We start from the raw sequence: 24320 nt of genomic DNA on the forward strand, positions 1-24320 counted from the left end.
GCCAGGAGAGAGGGGTGCTTCTCACTGTCCCACTAATTGTGCACATGGTAGGGTTTAGCTGGGTATCTATAATGTTAGTGTGTGCACTTCTTTCCAGACAGGAGCACAATATTCTGCTACAGAGAATGCGAGGGCTAGTGCAGACGATCTTAGGACTTCTGCACCACAACCACAGGTTGTTCCAGCAAGCGTTGAAATGATATTGTTTCTCATTTTGATTTTGTTGGACAGGTTAGTGATCTGCCTTTTATAAGTTAGGCTTCTGTCCAGGCTCACTCCAAGGTATTTCGGGTGAGGCTCGTGCTCTACCATTTTTCCACACAAAGAAAGGTTGAGGTGTTGGTTCGCCTCTGCACTGTTCAGGTGAAATATTGTGGACACAATTTTTGTTGGATTTGGCTTCAAGTACCACTGTTTGAAGTACTCTTCCAGGATGTTCAGGTCTGTGTTCAGGATTGATTCCAGGTTAGCAAAGGAGGTAGATTGATGTAGGATCACTAGGTCATCAGAAGATGTATACTTGCTTGAGATGTGGTAAGTCGTACACGTAGATGTTAAAGAATAAAGGACATAACACAGAGCCCTGTGGGAGACCGTAGTGAAGGAATCTGGGCCTGCTCTTTTTTTTGCCAATATGGACCCACATCTTTCTGCTGGAGAAAATGGATTCAGAAAGCTGGAAAGTTTTTTTTTTTTTTGCACCTTATAATATTTCCTAGCTTTAGGAGGAGGCCCCTGATACAGACTGCATTATAAGCTGATGTTAGGTCAATGAAAGTGGCTCTGGATTTAAGTTTCTTCTTGAATCCTGCTTCAGTCTGTGTGGCCAGGGCCTGGTCACAGCAACTTCTTCCTGGCCTGAAGCCAGCTTGTTCAATCAGGAGTGCTCTTTTGATGAGTGGTGAAATTCTTTTAAGGAGAATTCTTTCAAAGAGCTTAAAGGTGGAACAAAGCAAGGAGATAGGTCGTAGATTTTTGACATCATTTGGATCTTTACCTGTTTTGGGCACGGCAATTATTTTGGCCACAGATTTGGTAGTTTTCCAGTCATTATAATTTTTGAGAAAAGGGCGGCCAGCCATATTTGGCCTTGTTGACCGAGATGTTTTAGAAACGCGAGGAGGATATCATCCACTCCTGCAGCCTTGCCATTCTTTGTGAGTTTTAAGGCTACCTGTACCTCTTCCCAAGATACTGGGTGTACAAGTTCAGGAAGCTCGGGGCACCATCTTCAGGATATTTCTGATGGAAGGTTGCACAGTAATTTTCTTGATAGAGCTGGGACATATCTTGGAGGTTTTCAATAAATTATTAGCCATTTGATCAGGAGTTATCTCTGTTGTTTTGTGTGTTGTTGGTTCTGCCCCACCTAATTTTCTCAGAAGTGACCAGCTTTTCTGGCTAGATGAGGTGAAATCGAGTTCATGGATGGTTGAGATCCATTTTTCCTTTCTGGTTTTATCCAGCGTTGCTATGAGCTCCTTAGCAACAGTTGGGTCTTCACTCTCTTCATATTTGGCTAAAAGTTCCTCAGTTTTTCTACTCCAGCATGGGATGTATTATTTTCTGTAGCCTCTAGGAATAGAGGCTTTGGCTGCAATTTTGATTAGTTTGACAAATCTTGGGTAGCAATTAGGGGTGGGTGGAATTGCTCTATTGGTTTGCTCGATTTGTTTCTGAAATGCATTCCAGTTGGACCTGCGAAGGTTCCATCTAGCGATTGGTATTCCGCTGATGACTGGAATTGATGTGCCTGTCACTATTAGTGTAGGACAGTGCTGACTATTAGGGAATCTGTTGAGGATGGTTCTGGTTGTTGGCAAAGGGTGATCTTCAGAGTCTTTAGAGACTATGCACAGATCTGGGGTGTAGGTTCTGTTCCATCTGGCTGAGTGGAGAGTGCCTTCCTCTTGGCATCGTAAATCAAATACAAGTTATATGTATCCATCCAGTTAACTAGATTATTACATCCCGATTGTTAGAGGAATAGCCCCAATGTTGTGATGAGAGTTGAAGTCACCAACATAGATAGCAGGGTGAGTGGTGGCCGGCCCATCTCATCAGGCCAGGATTGCGATGGTGGTTTGTAGACATTGTAGATGGTGGTATTTTGAACTTTAATACCTGTGGAGTATTCTGCATCAGGTAAACTTTGGGTTATGTCCTTGAGGCCAGGCCGGATGTAGGTTGCCAAGCCATGCTTGGGATGGCAGTTATAAGACACGAGAATTAGGCCTGGGATCTTTAGTCTATTGGGGGACTGTGTCAGGCACCTGGGTTTCCTGGAGAGCCAAGATGTCAGTTGCTTTGTCTTTGGCTATTCTGCCGATGGCTTTGGATTTAGATAGTCTTTCTATATTTAAGGAACATATCTTGAGAGAGTGTTGTTTAGGAATAACAGTTTAGAAATAATGAAAGGATTGAGTAAAATAAATAAATTTAAAAAAAAAAGTAACAGAATATAGTAACAGAACAGAATAGTTTATTCTTCACAGCCAGTCTCCACTGTCTAATCTACTAACATAGCATCAGCACTGATTTGCCATGGGGTTAGATTGTGGATTAGTGAGTTGATCAGAAAAACTGGGTTATTATAGATATCAGAGTTACATATAGAAGAATGACAAGTGGACTCTCACAAGATTCCTCTGCTGTTTAACCCATATATATTCAACTGACAGCATTTAATGTTCTTATTAATTTCTGCTATTGCTCTGTTATAAAATGTAGGTAGATTATTTATCATGAATATTCCATATCAAACTCCATGCTGGCTCTCATAAAAATCATGTCTCATCCTGTATCCTATTCCTGAATGACTTCTATAAAACCATAATCTCAACTCAGAAATGCAACTGAATTTGTAATTCACTGTCAGCTTTTGTACCATATACAGTAACAATTTTCCTTCCCTTCCCTCATTCTACAAAAAAACTAGCCAGAAGAGCATGCATGAGTAGCTCGAGAGCAAAATTCCGAAATCAAACATGGCCTACAGTTCAGCTCGCAACAACTGCAAAAAAAAAAAAAACTCAACAAATTATAATCACATTTTGAAAGGGCCAGATGCCTCAAATTTGCTTCCTGTTCAAATCGGAATTGAGGCTTTTAGTTCCTTGCCAAGGCATTGGGTGCAACTTTTACCTATCCATGTTTCCACTGCGCTTGCATTCAGATGGTACCATACTACATCTTCCTAAAACAATGACCTCCTGACTTCACTCTTCCCTTCCAATATCAACAACCAAGGCAACCACCCCTCTCACTTTCCCAAAACTGCTTATCCTTCCCAGTCTTCTTACAGAAAGAAATGAGAAAAATGACTTGAAAACAAAGCATCTGGTCTTGATGGTATCCCCCTCCCCATCTAATGTGCTAAAAAGTTGTGATCCTGAACTAATACCCATATGATTTTGCCTCTTCACTCTTTCATACTCAGCTAGCATCCACCTTAGTGAATGGGAACGTTTACTTTCGCATCAGTTCTATCAAAAACCACAGAAAAGTTTTCTAATAACAAACTTCTTCACTGGCTGAAGGCAGCAGCTAATTACTGACTGCAATATGGATTTTGTCATTCTCAATCCATAGTCTGATCTTCAAGCCTCACTAGACTCAAGCCATGGAAAGGTTTGGAGAAATTAACCTACTTTTGACATTTCCAAAGCATTTGATCAAGTCTGGCACATAGCCTACTCAGCCTATTTTAGAAGCATCTAGCCCATAAAAGGTTATCTTTTATGGGCTAGATGCTTTATTTTTATGATTTTTATTTTTTAGCTTTGATTACAAAATTAAATGACAACATTTGTTCTTTGAAACATCTTCTCTTAGTCTCTTCTCTCAAAAGACCGACAGCTTCTTGTTCTATATGCAGCAATGATATGCTTTAGATCTTGCATCCTTTCATGCATGGGTTATATAAAAAATAAATAAATATGAAACAGGCATAAATATAGTGGCCTTGTAGACTTGGTCACTTCAGTTGTCATTCTAAGATATCTTTTCTTCCCCTCTACTGGTAACTTTCTAAGAGCAAAACTATCATTAAATAGCCATGGTTACTATCTGTTCATACTGCTTTTAAAACACAATTCCATCTAATCCTAAAGCCTAGTTTGCTGGTATATATATGAATATGAAAATATCTTAAAAATTCTCTGTTAGTCATAAGTTAAGAACATAAGTCATAAGAACTGGTATCTGATGTTACACAGTGCCTGTGACAAAGATGTCAATCAAAGTCTTAGCTCTGGTAAGATTCCAAGGAAGTGGTATGAGGGTAAGATAGTTCATACACCAGTTAATGTATCAGGAGTAATGGTTAAAGTATTGGAACAATTAGTTAAAGACAAAATCCATCAGTAGTTGGATAGGAATATGATCCTGTGTGGTGGGTAGCATGGCTTTGCTTTGTAAAAGGATGGTCCTGCCATAGTAATTTACATATAACAGTGACAGCATAATTAAATATGGGAAATGGCTCCCATGATACTGCTGACAAAATACCACATAGATAAATATTACATAAGTTGGAGCAGTGGAAATGGACATGAAGCTGGTGGCATGGATAGGGGCAGCTGACAGACATCACAGAATAGTGTATGGCAGTGGAATCATAGTGGATACCTCAGCTTTCTGTACTACGACTACTACTCTTTAATTCATATATTAATGCTATTGAGGATAATTTAAGGAGGGATATGCAATTGTTTGCTGATAATGCAAAACTGGGGAGGGAAGTAATTGATAAATGTGATTCAGATATCCTGCAGGATGAGTTAAATAAATTGGCATTGTGGGCAAATGATAATTATCAATTTAATTTTGCAAAATATAAGGATATGTACTTCAAGTTGAAAAGGTTATATACTGTGTGTTACATTGATTGTACTGGATTGCAAGAAATTGATGAGGCTAGAGACTTGGGGATAATGGTGGACAGAGACCTGGGTTCTTGGCTATCAGGAGTTGGCTGATAGGATTCAGTGACAAGTGACCAAGCTGGTAACAGGTCTGTGGAAAGGTCCCTATGAGGATAGGTTGAAGGTGTGTGGATCACAAAGTTTAATTAATAGGTGGAAAAGATGAGACTTTAATAACTTATAAGTTTCTTGTAGAAAGGCTTATACGTTGGTAACACATGATTATTAAATTATTTAAGGAATTTACACCGTATACTGGAATATTAATTAAAAGAAACATTAATAAATACCGCCTATATTTTGGTAATGTCACGTTGCCATCTTCCTGGGAACATACAACTATGACATGTGCATGCAGGCACTACAAAAAGCAAATGAGTCAGAAGAGAGAAACTACTGTTGTTCCTAGAGTGCTAATGGTGCCCCCTATATGGGGTTGTCTTAGCCATTGGGGCTGATGTTCTCATGATGCAAGTTTCCCAAATTTGGGGCAGTCTCATACACCCAAATTTGTTGAGGTTTGGAAAGTTTTTTTAGAGCTGAGGCTGATTCTACGAACAATCGTTCGTATTTAAACTTGCTGCAGTGTATTAAAGTGGCTTTCTTCCAATGTATCCTGTGGTGGGTATCCAGAACATAGTCTGCAAGCCCAGTTTCGGAACACAAAGACCACATCCAGTTTCACCATTATAGTCACTCTGGGCTTGCAGACCATGCTCTAGATACCTGCCACAGGAAGAAAGCCAAAGTAATACACCTCAGCAAGTTCAAGCATGAAAGATTATTCATAGAATCAGCCTCAGCTCTAAAAATCATTCCAAACCTCAACAAATTTATGTGCATGAGACTGCCCCAAATTTGTGAGACTTACATCATGAGAACATCAGCCCAACGGCCAAGAGAACCCAACATAGCCTCCCTAGAGGGCACCATTAGGACCTTAGAAACAATAGTAGTTACTTATCTTCTGCCTCATTTGCTTTTTGTAGTGCCTGTGTGCACGTGCCATATTTGTATGTTCCCATGAAGATGGCAATGTGACATTGCCGAAATATAGGAAGTATTTATTAAATTTTCTTTTAATTAATATTCCAGTATACGTTGTAAATTCCTTAAATAATTTAATAGTAAAGTGAATAAAAGTTAAGCAGTTCTCAGATGTGAACTGCAGACTAAAATACACAGATTATTGAAGAAAAAATGAAAGAGTTTGAGAACAGGAACCAAACCTTGGAGATTCAGTGGCAAACCTTGACGAAAATCCTGATTGATTCAGCCAGAGAGGCATGTGGTGAGGTTGTCTGCAAGGGTAGAAAATTCAGAACTTCATGGTGGACATGGGAAGTTAGAGGCAGTGAAGGAAAAGAAGAAAGCATATCAAAAGTTCCTGGCAAATATGTCAGCTTGTGCTCTTAGAGAATACAGAGACAAATATAAGAAAGCTAAACAGAAGTCATGGGAAGACTTTGGCAAGAACATATCAAGAAGGTGGCAAAATATTCTGGAGGTTGTTGAAGAAGCTTAGGAATGGAGGAAAGAGTGCTGTAAAAGGAGTTAGATATGATAAAGGTGACATGAAAACTGGAGAAAAAGATATCCTTGAAGTATGGAGTAATTACTTTGAAAAAGTGCTGAATGAAACAAGCAGTGATGACAGCACTGTGGTAAAAAACACTGACCAGGCATGCAGTCAGGAATACATATCCATACTTGAAATAGAAAAAGCCATAAAAGGCTTGAAATGTAGAAAGGCAGCAAGAGTAGATGATATTCGACCAGAAATGCTGAAGTATGGTAGTATAAGAGTCTTACAGTCGCAGCACTGCATAGGTCAGAGAGCCTGGACAGAGGGACGAATTCCTAATGATTGGAGTAGAGCTCTCATAGTACCCATATATAAAAAGGGAAATAAAACTGAATATGAGAATTACAGAGGTATTTCCCTACTGAGTGTTCCTGGCAAGATTTATTGAATTATACTTGAGAAATGTAGAAGAATTATAGAAGAAAAGCTTGGTGAAGAACAAGCTGGATTCAGGCCAAATAGAGGCTGTCAGGATCAGATCTTCCTTTTACGACAAATAGTTGAGAAATCATGGGAATATAACAGAGATCTGTATTTAAGTATTGTCAAACTGTAAAAGGCATATGACAAGGTGCCAAGAGAGAAGCTATTCAATATGCTACAGTTATATGGTGTCAATTTGGCATTATATCAAGCAATACTTAGTCTTTAAGTTAAGGGGATAATAAATCTCTAATTATTTTAAAGCCGGATACGAAACTCGGAGATTGAAATCTAAGAGTTTTATGCCGAAGAACTATTGGCGAGTCCAAGCATAAGTCGACACCTGGGTAGTACAGCACTAGGACAACTCGGAGCAAAGGTGGAGTAAGATCCGTCACTATCTTTAATATTTTCTCATAATGTAAAATGCAGCTCCTAGGAGATGTATTACTGTTTTACATTATGAGGTGACGTCACTACCCAGACTAGTTTCGACCTTTATTGAGATCTCATCAGTGAGTAGGTAGACCTGGATAATTTCAAGGTTTAAGTGAACCGAACTTACATATACCTTTGCTATAGGAATTGCCAGACAGGTGTATCCATATATTATTATTACTACGATAAAGAGCCAAGAGGCTTTTTTTTTCCCCCCAGCGGCATAAATTAAGTTAAGGGGATAATAAATCCCTCATTATTTTAAAGCCGGATACAAAACTCGGAGATCAAAATCTAAGAGTTTCATGCTGAAGAACTATCGTAAGTTTGGTTCACTTGAACCTTGGTATTATCCAGGTATACCTACTCACTGATGAGATCCAAATAAAGGTCGAAACCGGTCTGGGTAGTGACCTCACCTCATAATGTAAAACAGTAATACATCTCCTAGGAGCTGCGTTTTACATTATGAGAAAATATTAAGGATAGTGACGGAGTTTGCTCCGAGTTGCCCTAGTGTTGTACTACCCAGGTGTCGACTTAAGCTTTGACTTGGTGATTGTTCTTCATCATGAAACTCTTAGATTTCAATCTCCGAGTTTTGTATCCGGCTTTAAAATAATGAGAGATTTATTATCCCCTTAACTTAATTTACGCCGCTGGGAAAAAAAATATCCTCTTGGCTCTTTATCATAGTAATACTTAGTCTTTATTTGAGTTGTAAGTCAGCAGTTAGAATTGAAGGAAGTACAGGAAGATGGTTTAATGTTAAATCTGGTGTGAGACAAGGATGTACATTATCCCCTCTCTTATTCATTATCTGTGTAGATCACGTTATGAAGGAAAATGTTATTAAACATGATTTCAAAATTGGAGATGTTAATGTCAGCTCTTTGCTTTATGTGGACAATGTTATACTTCTAAATAAATCCACTACAAGTCTGCAAGATTCCCTGACTGAATTGAATAACTGTTGTAATAGATATGGTATGAAGGTCAGCAAAAAGAAAGAAAAAGTCGATGAAAATAAGCAGAATTGTTGAAAATGTCAACTACATTGTGAAAGGAGAACCTGTGGAACAAGTAAAACATTTCAGCTACTTATGCACAATTTTTAGTGAAAGATGGTAAATTAAATATGGAAATAGACAACAAAATCAACAAAGCTGGTATGGTAGAAGAATATTTAATAAATTCATATGGAATTAGAGAGAAATTAGTCAGAACACTAAATTAGCTGTATACAAGACAGTGTTCAAACCAATTTTAACTTATGGATCTGAGAGCTGGGTCAGAAGTAAAACACTTGACCAAAGACTAGAGACCACAGATATGAGAGTCCTAAGAAAGATTATAGGCATTAAAAGATGGCATCAGTGGCAATATCATATTAAAAACGAGGATATTAGGAAAGAACTCGACATTGTCAGCTTCCAGGAATGTGTTAGCAGAGCTAATCTCAGTTGGTATGGTCATTTAAGCAGAATGGGCGAGGAAAGATTAGCAAAACAAGTGTTCTCTGCCAGGTTGGCAGGAAAACAACCCAGAGGAAGACCAAGATATAGGTGGATTGATACGATACAATGTGCCTTAGACGATAGAAATATAAGATCTGATAATGATAATATTGGAGTCTTGACAAGTAACAGACTGATTTGGAGGGAAATTGTAGATAGGAAGTTAGTAATGATGTAAATTTTTCATGTAGTATTATCATATCCTGTACACCTCTTGAGGGTACATGGCAGGAATTTGATGATGATGATAGCCATTGAAAATTTTCCAAACAAAAAAATCCTGGCAAATGAAAATAAAATCTGAAATCAGAAGTCAGATGATACCACCAAAATGAAATAATGGAAAGATTTCTACATTGGAATTGCTGTGGATTCTCTCCAAACGTCAGTGACAACACTGTGATATAATGCTTGAACAAACATCCAAGAAAGGGCTGTTGAGCACATGCTTAACAACAACAATCTCTACCTCCTAAACACAGAAAGTAACACCTTCCGTATGCTTACCTCACCATTCAATGCAATAGATTTAACTATCTGTTCACCCTCACTTTTCCCACTCTTTACTGATGAACTTATCTGAGAGTAATCAATTCGTACTTTTTTGAATAACAACAGCATAAATGTAAAAGAAAAATAAATATAATTTAATACTCCTATATATTTTGCTCAATATATCATGAGCTTCTTTCAGGGAGAAGACAAAAACTGTTAACAACATTTAAATTCTGAATATAAGAATGAGTCATACAGCATGCATATATCAAGTAAAGAGTATTTGATAAACACTAGACAAGGATAAAGATGATAAATGTATCTTTGATAGGTGGTAAGAAAGATCACGTGTCTCAGTCGCAGCTGTCTAGCAGGAGGAAACACCATTTGAGTTCAGACACATGGGAATATGATTCTTATTCATCATTTTTCATCAGCTGTGCCAATGTTATCATTTTTCATCTCTGTAAAGAGATTTATTTATACCGAGTGTTAGGTAATTACGCAAGAGTTTATTCTGATTAGTGCAATGACTTTTTTGACTCCATCTTTTAGAATCCAAAAAATAACCGACTCGAGACCAAATAAAAAAATATATACATTTAATGAAACTAAAACATATACATATTAAATAAAATTACATAAATTGCTACAAATTTAATTAGATCCAAGGCTTTCAAAATAACTTTACACTTTAGAGATTTTCATATCCTAAAAATTAAATCATTCATTCTCTGACTTATTCTGTTACAGGGTTGTTTAACATATACTTAATCATGTCTACTAGACTAAACAGCAATAGTTTTCACAGCAACAAAATGTTCATCATTCAGTTTCTTTGTTAGGCCCTTTTTCTTCTTCTTCTTTTCCATGGGATCCTTTTATATCTCTCTCTAATGTAGCATATAATATTATTCCTGCTGTCTCACTGAAGTATAAATATTTTTACTTCTCACAGTTGAATTTGACACACAAATTACTAATTTTTGTACTAGAGAAAGACAGTTTCTTCCACTAATTATAAACATATCTTAAATAGAGCTTTTCATGTTAAGCCACCTTACAGTTTCAGATTTTACTAATTCCAACATTTTCCAATAGAATAATAAAATAGATCCAGCGTCCTTAAGACATTTCATGCGATGTTTCCTCGAACATTGAATTAGAACGTCAATTCCAGTATCTTATTTTATTTACTAAACACTTGATGACAGTCTCAACTCTTCCAATTTAAAGATTCACAGTGCTACGATCCCTTTTTGGAATCTTATATTAATATTCCCACAACTGTCACATTTTCTTAAAAACTACCTAAGAACAAAATTCTCTGGTTGCCATTCTCAGCTTTCCACACACTCTCTCTCTTTGTTTTTTTCTCGTTACTATGGTGCCGAACATTCTCTATCAGCTGTCAATCACCTATCAATCTCGTCATTGAGCATGTGCACCTTAGGTAAATGGCAAGCGAGAAGTTATGTAGTAATAGCTGACAAGTCAAAAGAGGGTGTTCGTGAGTCAAGCGGAGTGACATGTATAAGAAGAGCTCCTGATTGGGATAAGTTTTCTACGAATAATTAACTATATATGCATAATTGTTTGAGTAAGAGAGGCTGTAAAAGTTGTGTGCCACCGATTTTATTAGTGTGGGGGATTTTTTTTTGCCAAAACTTAATTACGAAATCATTATTATTAGACTTAGTAACCTGCAAAGAATGGCGGCGGCATTGTCATTCCATGACTTTAATTTAGATTTCAGTCGTTTCGTTAAGTGTGAGGTATGTTATATGTATTCTTTCGATTACATAAATGATTTGTGGATATTTGGTGAGGATGGAAGGAGGGTGTGTGTGTGTGCAAAGTGTGACCTGAACGAGGAATTGATGAATGCAAATATGAGATTGATGACAATTTCATATTTGCAAAAGTGTTAGTAGCAAAATTGTTGCAGGGAAAATGAGTGCACGTTTGAAAGAGAAGGATGATGAGAAAGAGAGGCGAAAAAATGTTAAAAAATCAGTAAAAAAAAGAAAAGGAGCGATTTGAAAACCGTAATGGATGTTAAAAGGGACAAAAGTGAGGTGAGAGTGGCGGAAGGAAACGAAATTGAGAGAACGAATGAAACTAGAAATGGCGTGATGCAGAAATCGAAAGAATGGATGATAGCGAAAAAAGAAAGAATGATAGCGAAAGTTCGACACATGTTGGACTGAAAGTACAGAAACAAAGAAAGATGAATGAGTGTGAAAATGGGAAGAATGATAGCGAAAGTTTGATGCACGTTGGACCAGAAGTACTGAAACAAAGAAGGATGAATGAGAGTGAAAGTCAGAATAGGGAGTCTAGAGTTAGAAAGATTGAATGATACAGAGAACGTGACGCGGGATTCGGAAGTTGAAATGGATTGGATGAAGCAAGAAATGAAATGGATGCGGAATGAAATTAAGAGAATTCAGGTCAAAACTATTAAAATAAATAATGATGGCATGAAAGAGTTAACGAAACATGAGCAAGTGGCATTGTATGGCGACTCCATTATTAAAGGTGTGCTGGAGGATAAAATGCACAAGGTATGTTTTTCAGGTGCTAAAATGAGTAGAGTGATTGAGTCATTGGATATGAGGCAGGAGCGAGCAAAAGAGTTAACAGTATTAATAGGTACGAATGATTTGACAGAGGAGACAAAGTGTGTGTGTGTCAGAATGGATATCAGGAGGTTGCTTAGAAGGATAAAAGAGAATAGTGTAACAAGAAGGGTAGTTAGCGTGTTGCCTAGGTATGACTGTGGTGAAATGAGGCGGAGAGCAAGGGTTATGAATGATATGCTGGCTGAAATGTGTGAGGAGACGGGAGTACAGTTTGTAATGTGTGGAATGAGTTTGAGGGACGAAGTGAGCTGTATGGGAGTGATGGACTGCATTAGTGGTTATGATGTGAGTCGCTTGGAGAGACTGCTGCTGGAAGGTAGAGAAGTGAATAGAGAGAATGAATCAGATCAGATCAAGTGGGAAGTGATGTGGAAGAGCGGGAGAGTAAGACAGGAGAGATTAAAGAGGTGTTATGAATGGGGAAGTGAGTGGTATGAGTATAGAAAATGAGAGAATGGGTGTGCAAGAGGAGCAGGGAAATGGGGAGGCTCAGGGTGGACAGGGGTACACAGCATGAGAAAGGTGGATGCTCTAAGAGGAGGTGAGCATGTGTAGGCAGGAAAGGAATGGGATGACCAGGAATCACTAGGTAACAGTTGGAATTGAAGAGGGTTTTAAAATGAAGAAGCAGAAAGGGAAATGGCCCTAGTTGAGCATGGAGAGATCACATCGAGTGAGTGGTATCAGTGGAACTAGCTGTAGATCCAGAAATGAGCTGTTGTGTTTGTATACAAATGCTAGAAGTATAAGAAACAAGGCAGATGAAATGGTTGAACTAATTGCATCTGTTCATCCAAAAATTGTTGGAATAAGTGAGACATGGTTGGAAGAGGATGACATTCTGACAGGAATAGAGATTGAAGGGGTTTGATGTGTTTCGTGAAGACAGAAGGGGTAAAAAGGGAGGGGGAGAGTGCTATTGATGATAGAGAAAGAGTTATGTCCATATAAAGTAGAGATGCAAGAGGGAAATAGTGCCAGTGGTTTTGACGCAGTATGGTGTGAGATAGAGGTGAATGGAATCAAATGCTTGGTGGGATGTTGTTATAGACCAGGTAATGTGGATGGTGGTGATAATGAAATGTACAATCAAATTAGCCAACTAAATAAGAAAAGGGTGATTTTAATTATGGCAATATAGACTGGAATGATGAGATAGCAACTGGAAATAAAGAAAATGAGTTTCTTGAGTTTTTGAGGGATAACTACCTCAGACAGTATGTAACAGAGGACACACGAGGATTTCATGGTCTTGGATTTGGTCATCTCATCAGAGGATGTAATTATAAATGAAGTGTCAAATCACCCACCAATTCGTGAGAGTGACCATGATGTGATTACCTGGGTGGTTGCCAGCAGTGTGAGGGCCTCTGTGAGAAAGGGGTAAATGTGGAACTACAAGGGGAATGATTATGAAGTGCTCAGGAGACAGCTTGCGGGTGTAACGTGGAATGAGGAGTTAGCTGGAAAAGAGATCAATGCAGCTTGGGGGATTTTCAAAAACTGTTTAGTAGATGCAATGTCTAAATGTATTCCAAGGGTCAGAAGGTTAAATAAGGTAGGTATGAGATGGATAATAAAGAGATTAAGCATGTGATACAGAAAAAAGGGGCATTGTGGAAGCAGCATAAGAGAAGTGGAAATAACCAATTTCATGAGGTCTACAAAGACCAGGCAAGGTGGGTGACTTGGTTGGTGAGAGTAGCTAAAGAGAGGTATGAACAGCAGTTAGCTAATGAAGCCAAAAAGAATCCTAGGGAGTTCTTTCGATATGTAGCCTGCAAAAGAAAGAATGATTATGGAAAGATGACACTGATTGGTGAAAATGGTATAAAGACAGCTGATGCAGAATGTGTGGCGGAGATATTTAATGAACAGTTTATAAAGATCTTTCAATCTTGTGAATGTGACTTCATGGAGAGATTGAGAGCAGTTGATGATAGGGAGGAGAGACTGACTGTATGTGAGCAAGAGATGTATGGGGAGTTGGGTAAACTAGATGTTAATAAGGCTGTGGGACTTGATAATATATCACCACATATTCTGAAAGAATGTGCCAGGGAGTTGACACCTGCCTTGACATATTTTTTTAATACGAGTCTTGCACTCGGTCAAGTTCCTAAGGAGTGGAAGGAAGGCAAGATTGTGCCACTTCATTAAGGAAGTGATCGAACTCGAGCATCAAACTAAAGTCCTATCTGTGTGTCAGGTGTTGTAGTTAAGTTGTTGGAGAAGCTTGTGAGAACTAGGATCCAGAGTTTGGTTGATAACAATGGTATTATCTTTGGTGGACAGTATGGATTTGCTAAAGGGAAGTCATGTTTTAGTAATCTACTAACTTATTACAATAAAGTGACTTCTTCCTTGGACAGAGGAAAAGGATACACAGTAATATACTTGGATTTTGCAAAGGCTTTTGATAGAATACCTCATAATAGGTTGACAGTCAAACTAGAGCAGATTGGGTTGGATATTAGATTGGTGCATTGGATTGGAGACTGTCTATCTGATAGGTATCAACAAGTTGTGTATTGGGGGAGCGATATCCAGGAAAAGGAAAGTCACTAGTGGAGTGCCTCAGGGGTCTTTTAGGTCCATTACTGTTTAACTTGTATATTAATGATATAGGTGAAGATTTGGATGGAGATATTCAGTTGTTTGCAGATGATGCAAAGTTGGGACGAACCATGAAGTGTAGTGAAGATGTTGTGGCTTTACAGGAAGACTTGAATAGATTGAGTGATTGGGCATGGAAATGGGGATGTGAATTCAATGTTGCAAAATGTAAGTTTTTAAACTTTGGAAAACAAAGATGGGATGCAGAATTTATGCTTGGTGAGAATATATTGTTGGAGGTAGAGGAAATAAGAGATCTGGGGGTGATAGTGGATAAAGATCTAAAATTTAGAGGACACATCGCCAAAATTGTGAAGACAACACAAAGGCTTCTAGGAATGATGCGGAGGACACTGACGTGTAGAAGTAGGGAGATTCTTGTTCTGTTGTATAAGGCTTTGATTAGGCCACACATGGACTATTGTGACCAGATTTGGTCTCCAGGTTTTCAGAAGGATGAAGAGATGTTGGAAAGAGTCCAAAGGTAGTTTCTGACCTCTGGAATGTCAAGTATGAGGAAAGATTGAGAAGATGTAATTTGCAGAGTCTGGTGGACAGGAGGAATAGGGGAGATATGATAGAGACCTACAAGTTGGTTAGGAGTTGTTATAGGATCAATGCTGAAGAAGTTTTACAGAGAATAGTGGGAGAACCAGAGTTCATCCCTGGAAACTGTATAAAGAGGGTGTGAGTAGGGGAGTGAGAGGCAGGTTTTTTTCATGCAGAGTTGTGAATGATTGGAATGCCTTGCCTGAGAATGTGGTGTCTGCATAGAGTTTGAATGTGTTTAAAACACAGTATGATGAGCTGTGTGTGTGATAAAAGAGCCTCCCAGACTCCGTGAGGTCTTGGGGTGGTAATAATGGTAAGTCTTCATTAGAACTCATTATAAATTATAACCAGGTCTGTAATATTCCAGGATCTTAGGCTTAATATAACAAATATGTATGTTAAATTATTGATTAGGCCACTGCTATTGCTGCATTAAAAGTATTGATATGAATTTGTTCTCTGACTGTGTTATATATAGGATATAGCTTTGATGTTTTTTTTTTCCCCACTAGAAGTCACTAGAGAACAACAGTTGATCAAAAAATTGTTACTTTGGCATACTGTTTGAAATGTAATGTAGCCTGTCTCTTTGTGTGTATATATATATATACAGGGTGTTCGGGATAAATTTGACATATTTATAATTAATTATATTTTTCCGTAAGTTACATGTATTAACACACACTTCTCTTCATTTAAAAGTTTGGACCCTTCTTCATTCATATACAAGATGTCAGAAAGGATGGATAGCTGGAACCCACCTGAATCATGGAAGAGAATAACTTGTATCATGATGATTCGTGCCTGCCATCAAAATAAGGATATTACGACTGCTGCCCAATGCTCCCTGAATACAGTAAAAACAATCAGGCATGAACTAGAGACTTGCAATGGTGACTACGAGGATGTAGCAAGAAGAAAGATCCCTAGCAGACGATCTGATTGCGTTCGTACAGCAGAATTCCTCGCAAATCTGCAGGAACAGGTGTTGAAGAACCCTGGCATTGGAATTCGTGCTTTGTTCGTGGAGTTGCTAACTGTAGTCAAGCCCTGGATAACAAGGGTAGCCAATGGTAGGCCGTATGTATGGCAGCAGGATTCGGCCCCTTCCCACACCTCTGGGAAAAGTCAAAAATGGTTGTCTGAAAATTTCTACGACTTCACCAGTCCAAATGTTTGGCCTCCAAACTCCCCAGACCTTAACCCCATGGATTATTTTGTATGGGGCGCAGTTGAAAAAGACACCAATCGCACTTCCAGTAATACAAAAGCCCAGTTAATGGATAAAATTAAAACAGTTTTTGCGGCCCTTCCCAGGGAGACTGTAGCATCAGCTTGTTCGAGGTTCCGAAGCAGAATTGAAGCTGTGATCGATGCTAATGGTGGTTATTTTGAGTAAATCTTGTTGATAGTATTGTAATTAACTCTGCCTGTAATGTTTTTTTGTCAATTCATTAAATTTAATAGATACAAAGAAGATTTTCTTTTTCCTTACGAAACTGTCAAATTTATCCCGAACACCCTGTATATATATATATATATATATATATATATATATATATACACGTATACTCCAGATGATGATTTTAATATTATTATCCATAGTCTGAAGATTCATCATGGGGAGATCTATTTGTTCACACACTAGCCATCATTCACACAATAATTATCATATTTCTCCTTAAACTCATTCACTGATGAAGCATCTACAACAACCTCTGGCAAACCAATTCTACCATTCACCACCCTCAAGCAAAAAATCTAGTCCTAATATCTTGCTAACCATAATCTTACACAATTTCCACTGATGACTGCTTGTTCTCTCCCCTCTTGCCATGTATTGAAAAATGTCTTCAGTGTCAGTCCTATTTATTTATTCATATGGAGTTTCCTCCCTTTTCTCCCCTGTCCCTATTGGGACAAGTTGAGCCCCCCTCATGGGGGGTTTAAGTATTTATGGCTGTAGATCCATGTGTGTTCACTGGTCCTGCTTGCGGGATGAAAAATCCCAGATAAACTGGGGGGGAAAACCCTGCTGTCCACGCCCAAGACCGACTAACTTGGCTATGACTGAGGAAGATCCTTAAGCTCCTTGCGTCGGCAACGGGAATTGAACCCAGGACACTCTTCCCCAGGCATATGGTTGCGAAGCGCAAAGTGTCAGTCCTATAAAATTCCTTTAATAACTTAAATGCTTCTATCATGTCATCTTTTCATCTCTCAGCTAATTTTTGAAGCCTATAGACTGTCAATCAATCTATTATCATAGGGAGCATTCCACAGACCTGCCACAACTTCACCACCATGGAATCCAGATCTGTGCACAGTAGTCCAGATGTGGCTTTATATAGGGGAACAAAAACCTCTCTATTCCTGCTTGTAGGTGTTCTTCGGCAGCCATGTAATCTGATATGCTGTTTTGGTTACCTTTGTAATATGCCCTCTAAACTTCAACTCCCTGTTCACAATCACACCCATGTCCCTCCTCATCAGTTCCCTGCAATTCATTTCACAGCTTCTGATCTCTTTCCAAAGTACATCATCTTACAGTTGGCCATGTTAAATTGGCAGCCATTTACCTTTGTCCATACTTCTAGTCTAAGTCTTCCTGCAGGATCTCTGCATCACCTTCATTTTCCATTGCTCTTCCTAGTTTAGCATCATTAGCAAACAACTGAATATTTCCTGTATCACTGATATACAAATTAAACAACAGAAGACCAAGTACTGGGTCATGTGGTACACCACTGGTCACTTACCTTCTCCTGGACCCTGCTCCTCCAAAAACCACTCTTTATCTGTCCATCAGCCACCATCTGATCCAAATCACTAGATTCATATCCATCTCCATTTTGTCAAATGCTTTTGTGAAGTCTAGCAGTATTACTGAGTAGTCAATTCTCTTATCCAACTCCATTGCCACTTGATTATAAAAAGTAAGCAAATTACTAAGGCAAGACCTACCCTTCACAAAACCATGTTATCCCTTATAGTGTATCATATTCCTCTCTATCTAGTCCTGAATTCTTTCACCAATTTCTCCAATTCCTTAATCACTACTCCTAAAATTCTGTTGGCCTATCAGTTACTCTTCTGTCTTAGAGCCTCCTTTATGCAATGGGACGTTTTGCCCTCTTTCCACTCTGTTTGAGACTTAAACAGTTTGGTCAGAGGAGCTGATAATTCCCTTGCACATTCCTGTAATGCACTGGCTGGTTGTGCCATCTAATTCCAATGCTCTTTTCGTATTGAGGTTCTGCAATGTTTCAAACACTTCTATTTCTTCAATCTGTATTCTCCTATCAGTCAATGTCACATCTGGAACTTCAATGCCACCATTGCAATGCCAACATTGATATACCACCTAGATGGTATATCAATGCAAAATGCTCTCATTAATTCAGCTTTTGGTTTGGTTCTGTTATCTTCCCACTATCCGCACTTTTTAAAGTCATCCTTACACAGTCATTCCTTCTTTTATTTGCCACATAGCAAAAGAGCTCTTGAGGGCTTATTTTGGCCTAATCAACTATCTTTCTCTCATAGCGTTGACCTTCCTTACCATATCTCCACAGCCTTTTCTTTGTGTGCATGTCCTTCTTAATGAAAATACTCATCCATCCCACTCCTACCTGATTTATCCTTCTAGGTATACATTCAGCTAATGCTGCTTCTTCAAACACCCCTTGACCACCTCCATGCACCGATAACACATCTCTCCACACTCTTATGCCATTGCTCTGCTGATAGCTGTCTCCGCAGCTTGTCATAATCACCTACTTTGTACGAGGGTGGTTTGAATGGTTCTCAGCCTAACAATGAAAAAACAAATTTATAATTTCAAAATTATTTTTATTTTTCAACATAATCTCCCTTAAGACTAATACGTTTATTCCAGCGATGCTCCAGTGCCATTATCCCATACCTGTAGTGGTTCTCAGTAAGATCTGCAAAATACCTCTACAGCTGCAATCACCTCTTGATTCCAATTCCAAAGAAAAACACTGACCAGCAAGGAAGAGTTTAAGTTTTGGGAAGAGATAGAAGTCACAGGGAGCCAAAACTGGGGAATATGATGGATGTTGTCATGTGGCAATCTGTCGAAAGCCTTTGCAAAACCTACATACATTACTGTATATGCATTCCCCTTGTCCAGTGTATTTGCCACCTTGTTATAATAAGTAAGCAGATTGCTAAAACATGATCTTCCTTTAACAAACCCATGCTGTCCATTAAAGAGAAATCTGCTGCTCTCTACCCAATTCTGAATCCTTGTCCTCATTAGCTTCTCCAACACCTTGACAACTCCAGACAGGCAAATTGGCCTATAATTTGAAGTCTTATCATCACCTTTATAAAGTGGAACAATTTTGCCATCTCTCCTCCTTGGACTAGTCTAAGTTTCATGTTAAAAATGTGTGTTAAAGCTGTTGTTAACTCTGGAACATTCCCTCAGGAAGATCTGGAGAAATACACATGGCTGAACACCAAAAAGACATACAATACAAAAGAGAACAAAAAAACGGGTCTTGCTTTCCATACCACTTCCACTGGACACGGTGTACTCTGACAAAAAACGATGATGTCATACATAGAAAACAACAGTTATATAAGAAAATTTAAAGAAGCTGCTAATATGCTAAAAAACCCAACCCAATGCAATAAAAATGAAGGTTTAATTCTCCATCAAGTGTGGTCAGCTCTGATAAAAAAAAAATCTACCTCAATCTGAGCTCGGACTGTATGAACGAGAACAAGAACACGTGACATCGTCCAGTATTGTTCAACGTCAATAACGTTATATATCTGTATTCTGTTATTTGAGTTTTATGAACAGCCAAAAGGTTATGATTTGTATTTATTAGGTATCAGTAAATAGTATACCTGTAAGTTATACTATTTATCCCCTGAAGATGCAAATCCTACGATTTACGAAACTTGTCGGGAACTATTATTTCAGTGTTTTATATAACTGAATAATAAAAAAATGTGGTGTAATCACCGAAATATATCTTTTAAACCTTACAGTGCCTGTTTACTTTAAGTCACAAAGTCTACAAGTATAACTAATGCCTTAAGTTCTGTTGTTTTACATACTGTACTTCAAAGGAATAAAAAAAAAAAAAGCACTGCTTCATGTATGTTTGCATCCTAGTAAATAAAAATGTGGTAGGCAAGGGACTAGGGAGTGCATGTCTGCATAAAATATAGGAAACAAGAAGAATTCACCACTTTCAGTTGGGACAGCAGTAATGTGTCAGGAATGAGTGAAAGTGGCAAGGAGATATTAATGTGAATGAGGGTAATGTGGGGATGGATATAAGGAGGTCTAACAGATTTGGATGATGTTGTTGATTACACAGGTCAAAGTTGAGCAAGAGTAGGATGCTTAGAGAGAGAGGTACTGAGAAAAGTGGAAGGTAAAAAAGTTGAGAAACCTGATGAAAGAGATCAGGAGACCACTATTACTGCGTTAAGAATAATTACTTTAATTTGGACTTTAATCAGGAAGTATCTGACAAAGGCAATAACTGAGTGTATTCCAAAGATCAGGAGATTAAAGCAAAAGTGTAGTATCAGCAGCAGTTAGCAAACAACGCTAAAAGAAATCCTAGGGAGTTTTTTTTTATATCTGGCTAGCAGAAGGAAGAATGATTATGGGAGTATGTTGGTCAGTGATAATGGGAGAATGATAAACACTGAGGAGGATATAGTAGAGGTGTTTAATGTGCAGTTCAATTAAAGTACTCCTTCTTTTGATTATAACAATGCAGAACTTGAGAACAGGGGAAGGGGGAAGAACCACTGATGGTGAGCAGGAGGTATGCAAGGAATTCAGTAAAATTGATGTCAACAAGGCTATGGAACTTGTTGGTATATCACAGAATGCAATAAAAATCAAGGTTTAATTCTCCATCAAGTGTGGTCAGCTCTAATAAAAAATCTACCTCAATCTGAGCTCAGACTGTATGAACGAGAACAAGAACACGTGACATCGTCCAGTATTGTTCAACGTCAATAACGTTATATATCTGTATTCTGTTATTTGAGTTTTATGAATAGCCAGACGGTTATGATTTGTATTTATTAATTCTCTTGTTTAAACTTTCAGTTATATTATTTACCCCCCTGAAGATGTAAATCCTAAGATTTACGAAATTTGTCGGGAACTATTATTTCATTGTTTTATATAACTGAATAATAAAAAAATGTGGTGTAATCACTGAAATATATCTTTTGAACCAATTAGCCACAGAAGTCCATGCCTGCAACTGTAAGGTTTGTCAAATGAAAAAAGATGGAGTATCATACAGCGAAGCTATGTTCATAGCCTCGCTGTATGACAGGAAATCATCTGCCGTAATGGGTAGTTAAGGACCAGAGAGGAATCTAGCATTCCAATTGCAAAGACCAGAAGACAAACTATAGTATAGTAGTTTGCTGAGCAACTATCTGCTAAATTTATCAGTATTATTAAGCACAACAGCAAAACAACAAAAACATTCAATTTCGACATTTATTTTATTTTTATTTATCTGTGAACTTAAAATTACATTTAACATTATTGTTAACCCATCTAGGCATTGACTAAACACAAAAAATAACAGACATTAGTCAGTCAGTTCTCATACATTTTGTTAAAGTTTGGTCCAAATTGTACCAAATTGTACACGTGCCTTGCTGTAGTACAGTAATATACCATTTATCAAACTACATCAGGAATCCATTGCCATTCTAATAATTGAAGAGTCAGATAATTGAAGTACAAATACATGCAACTGTTCCAGAAATTGTTTGACATGCAGTGGTCAGCATAATTGAAGTATTCCTGTTTTGAATGTCAGATAAATGATAATTACTGTATTTGTATACTTCTTGGGCATTAAGAAGCATTTGGGAGAAGCTGCAGATCACTTTGGTCCCAGCCTTCTCTATATTGTACTCTGTTGAGTACTTTATATATCTATAGAGTACTCTCTACTCTACTCTTCAACATACTAACAGTAGGCTGACCATATTTCCTTGAGACAAAAACGGGACATCGGGATGGCAAAAATGGGATGGGGTTTATGGAATATTCTCTATTCATGAAAAAGTAAGACAGAATTCGTGCAAAAATGTAGGTAGACGTAGAAGAGGACTGTATTTCACCCCGATCGTTCCATGAATATTTCTCCGATGAAGTGATCTTACACAGCAAATTTTGGTCTTTCAACACCTTATCATAAAACTTCTCGCATTCCGTGACACAATTTTGTCTTACAACTAACATAGCCCTCATCGTGTGAACACTTAATCTAGATTTCTCCTTTGACCACATACTGTTCATAACAGAAAATATTCTCTCAACAGGTGCTGTACTTCCTGAAAGACAAAGAATAAACTCTACAATATTACAAAAGTCTTAAAGTCGGCATTTTTCGCTCATTTCAGAAAACATCTGTATCCATATATCAGATACAGGAATGTTTTCTGTATTCCATGTATCCAACTGCCTCACAATTATAGATTTCATGAGGGTTCACTGATCAAATACGTGAGTTTCTTCTGTTTCTGTGCGTGTGGTGAGTTCCTCGTTCAGGCCGTCCTGTATTTCTTTCTATTCAGCTTGTCCAGTTTAATAAATTTGAATTCTTTCTGGAGATCATCATTAAAACTGCTGTTTCACCTCTTTGACATTGCAAGAATAGACTTAAAACTTTAAAAAATATGAAATTTTAACCACCGGCATTGAATAACAAAGCCAACAGTTAGCATAGAGGCAAAACAAAAACTAACGCCACAGCAGAATAGATGCAAGATTGCAGAGGATATTAATTGAGTGAAGTGGCTAGCACTCTCCCCCAGACCCCAACCCCATTGAACAATTTTGGGACATAATAGGGAGACACATTGCTGCTCGAAATTCCCCTCCAGAAAACAAACAGGTGCCTTATCCTTGCTCTGAAGGAGGAGTGGACCAGTTTGCCTGAAAAACTCTGGAATCACTTGGCGCTAAGCATGGTACAACATTATGAGAGCTGTGTCTCAGTTCGGGGTTGACATATTCCATATCGAAATGCGTGTCTAAATAATTTTCTGTTAAACACTGTACGTTAATTCCTTAACTACATCCTTAGGAAATGTGTAACTTTTGCCAAAAACATATTGTAATTTCATTTGTATGAAATAATAACACCTTTTATGTGTAATATCTTATAATTTATTAGTATGCTGGCATTAAATTTATGTCCACAGTTGGCTGTAGTTCTGAAAATTTTTCATATACAGGTAAAAATGTGGTTCATCCTTAGCTAGTGTATGCATGTTCATTGCCAATTGGCAAAGGGTGGACAGCATGTGAGCTTTTTGTCTGCATATGTAACCAGTATCAAAATGTTAAGTTCAGTTTCATGCATTGTGTTTTAACCATTAAAGAGCTGTATGGTACTTTTAATTTCAACTTTAGGTAATCCTTTGCGTGTTTGTGGATTTATATCTTTATTAAATAAAAGTATTTAAAATACATATATACACACACACAGTGTGTGTGTGTGTGTATATATATATATGTAGAAAGTATTTTACCTTGGGTATAATAAATGTTAAAAATACCAAGCTATTTTAAACCTGGTTTTACTCCATTTCCCAAGTAAGCAAACAGACAAACAAGTCAAGTTTGCGCCTTCACGTATTGGAAGTCTAGCTTACCCTCAAAGTAGTGCAAGACCTTGCACTACTTTGAGGGTCAGCTAGACTTCCAATATATATATATATATTGGGTTGGCAAATAAGTTCATTCGGTTTTTCAGAGTGGAATGAAACACATTTTATTTAATATATATAATACATACTAGTCAATTATATATTCACCCTCTTTATCGATGACCTCTTGCCATTTGTCCACTAACTTTATTATGCTCCATTCATAAAACTCCTGACATTTACTGGTGAAAAACTGATCCAGGTGTCTTTTGACAGCCTCCTTATTAGCGAAGGTTTTCCCGTTCAGAGAATTCTGCAACGATTGGAATAAGTGGTAATCTGAAAATGCCAGGTACGGTGAATATGGAGGATGTGGCAAAACATCCCAGCCAAGACATAACAATTTACTCCAGGTTGTTAACGATGTGTGGGGTCTGCC

The 24320-nt window shown here is 37.9% G+C and overlaps 1 protein-coding gene across 3 annotated transcripts in view; it reads left to right on the top strand.

The window, feature by feature from the left end:
* Positions 1-24320, top strand: part of Marf1 (meiosis regulator and mRNA stability factor 1-like protein) — a 655603-nt gene that overhangs the window by 542932 nt on the left and 88351 nt on the right. The window lies entirely within an intron of this gene.

This window comes from Typopeltis vanoorti, chromosome 9, assembly GCF_054136105.1.
Source record: "Typopeltis vanoorti isolate ZY-2024b chromosome 9, IOZ_Tvanoo_1.0, whole genome shotgun sequence".
NCBI classification, from domain to species: domain Eukaryota; kingdom Metazoa; phylum Arthropoda; class Arachnida; order Uropygi; family Thelyphonidae; genus Typopeltis; species Typopeltis vanoorti.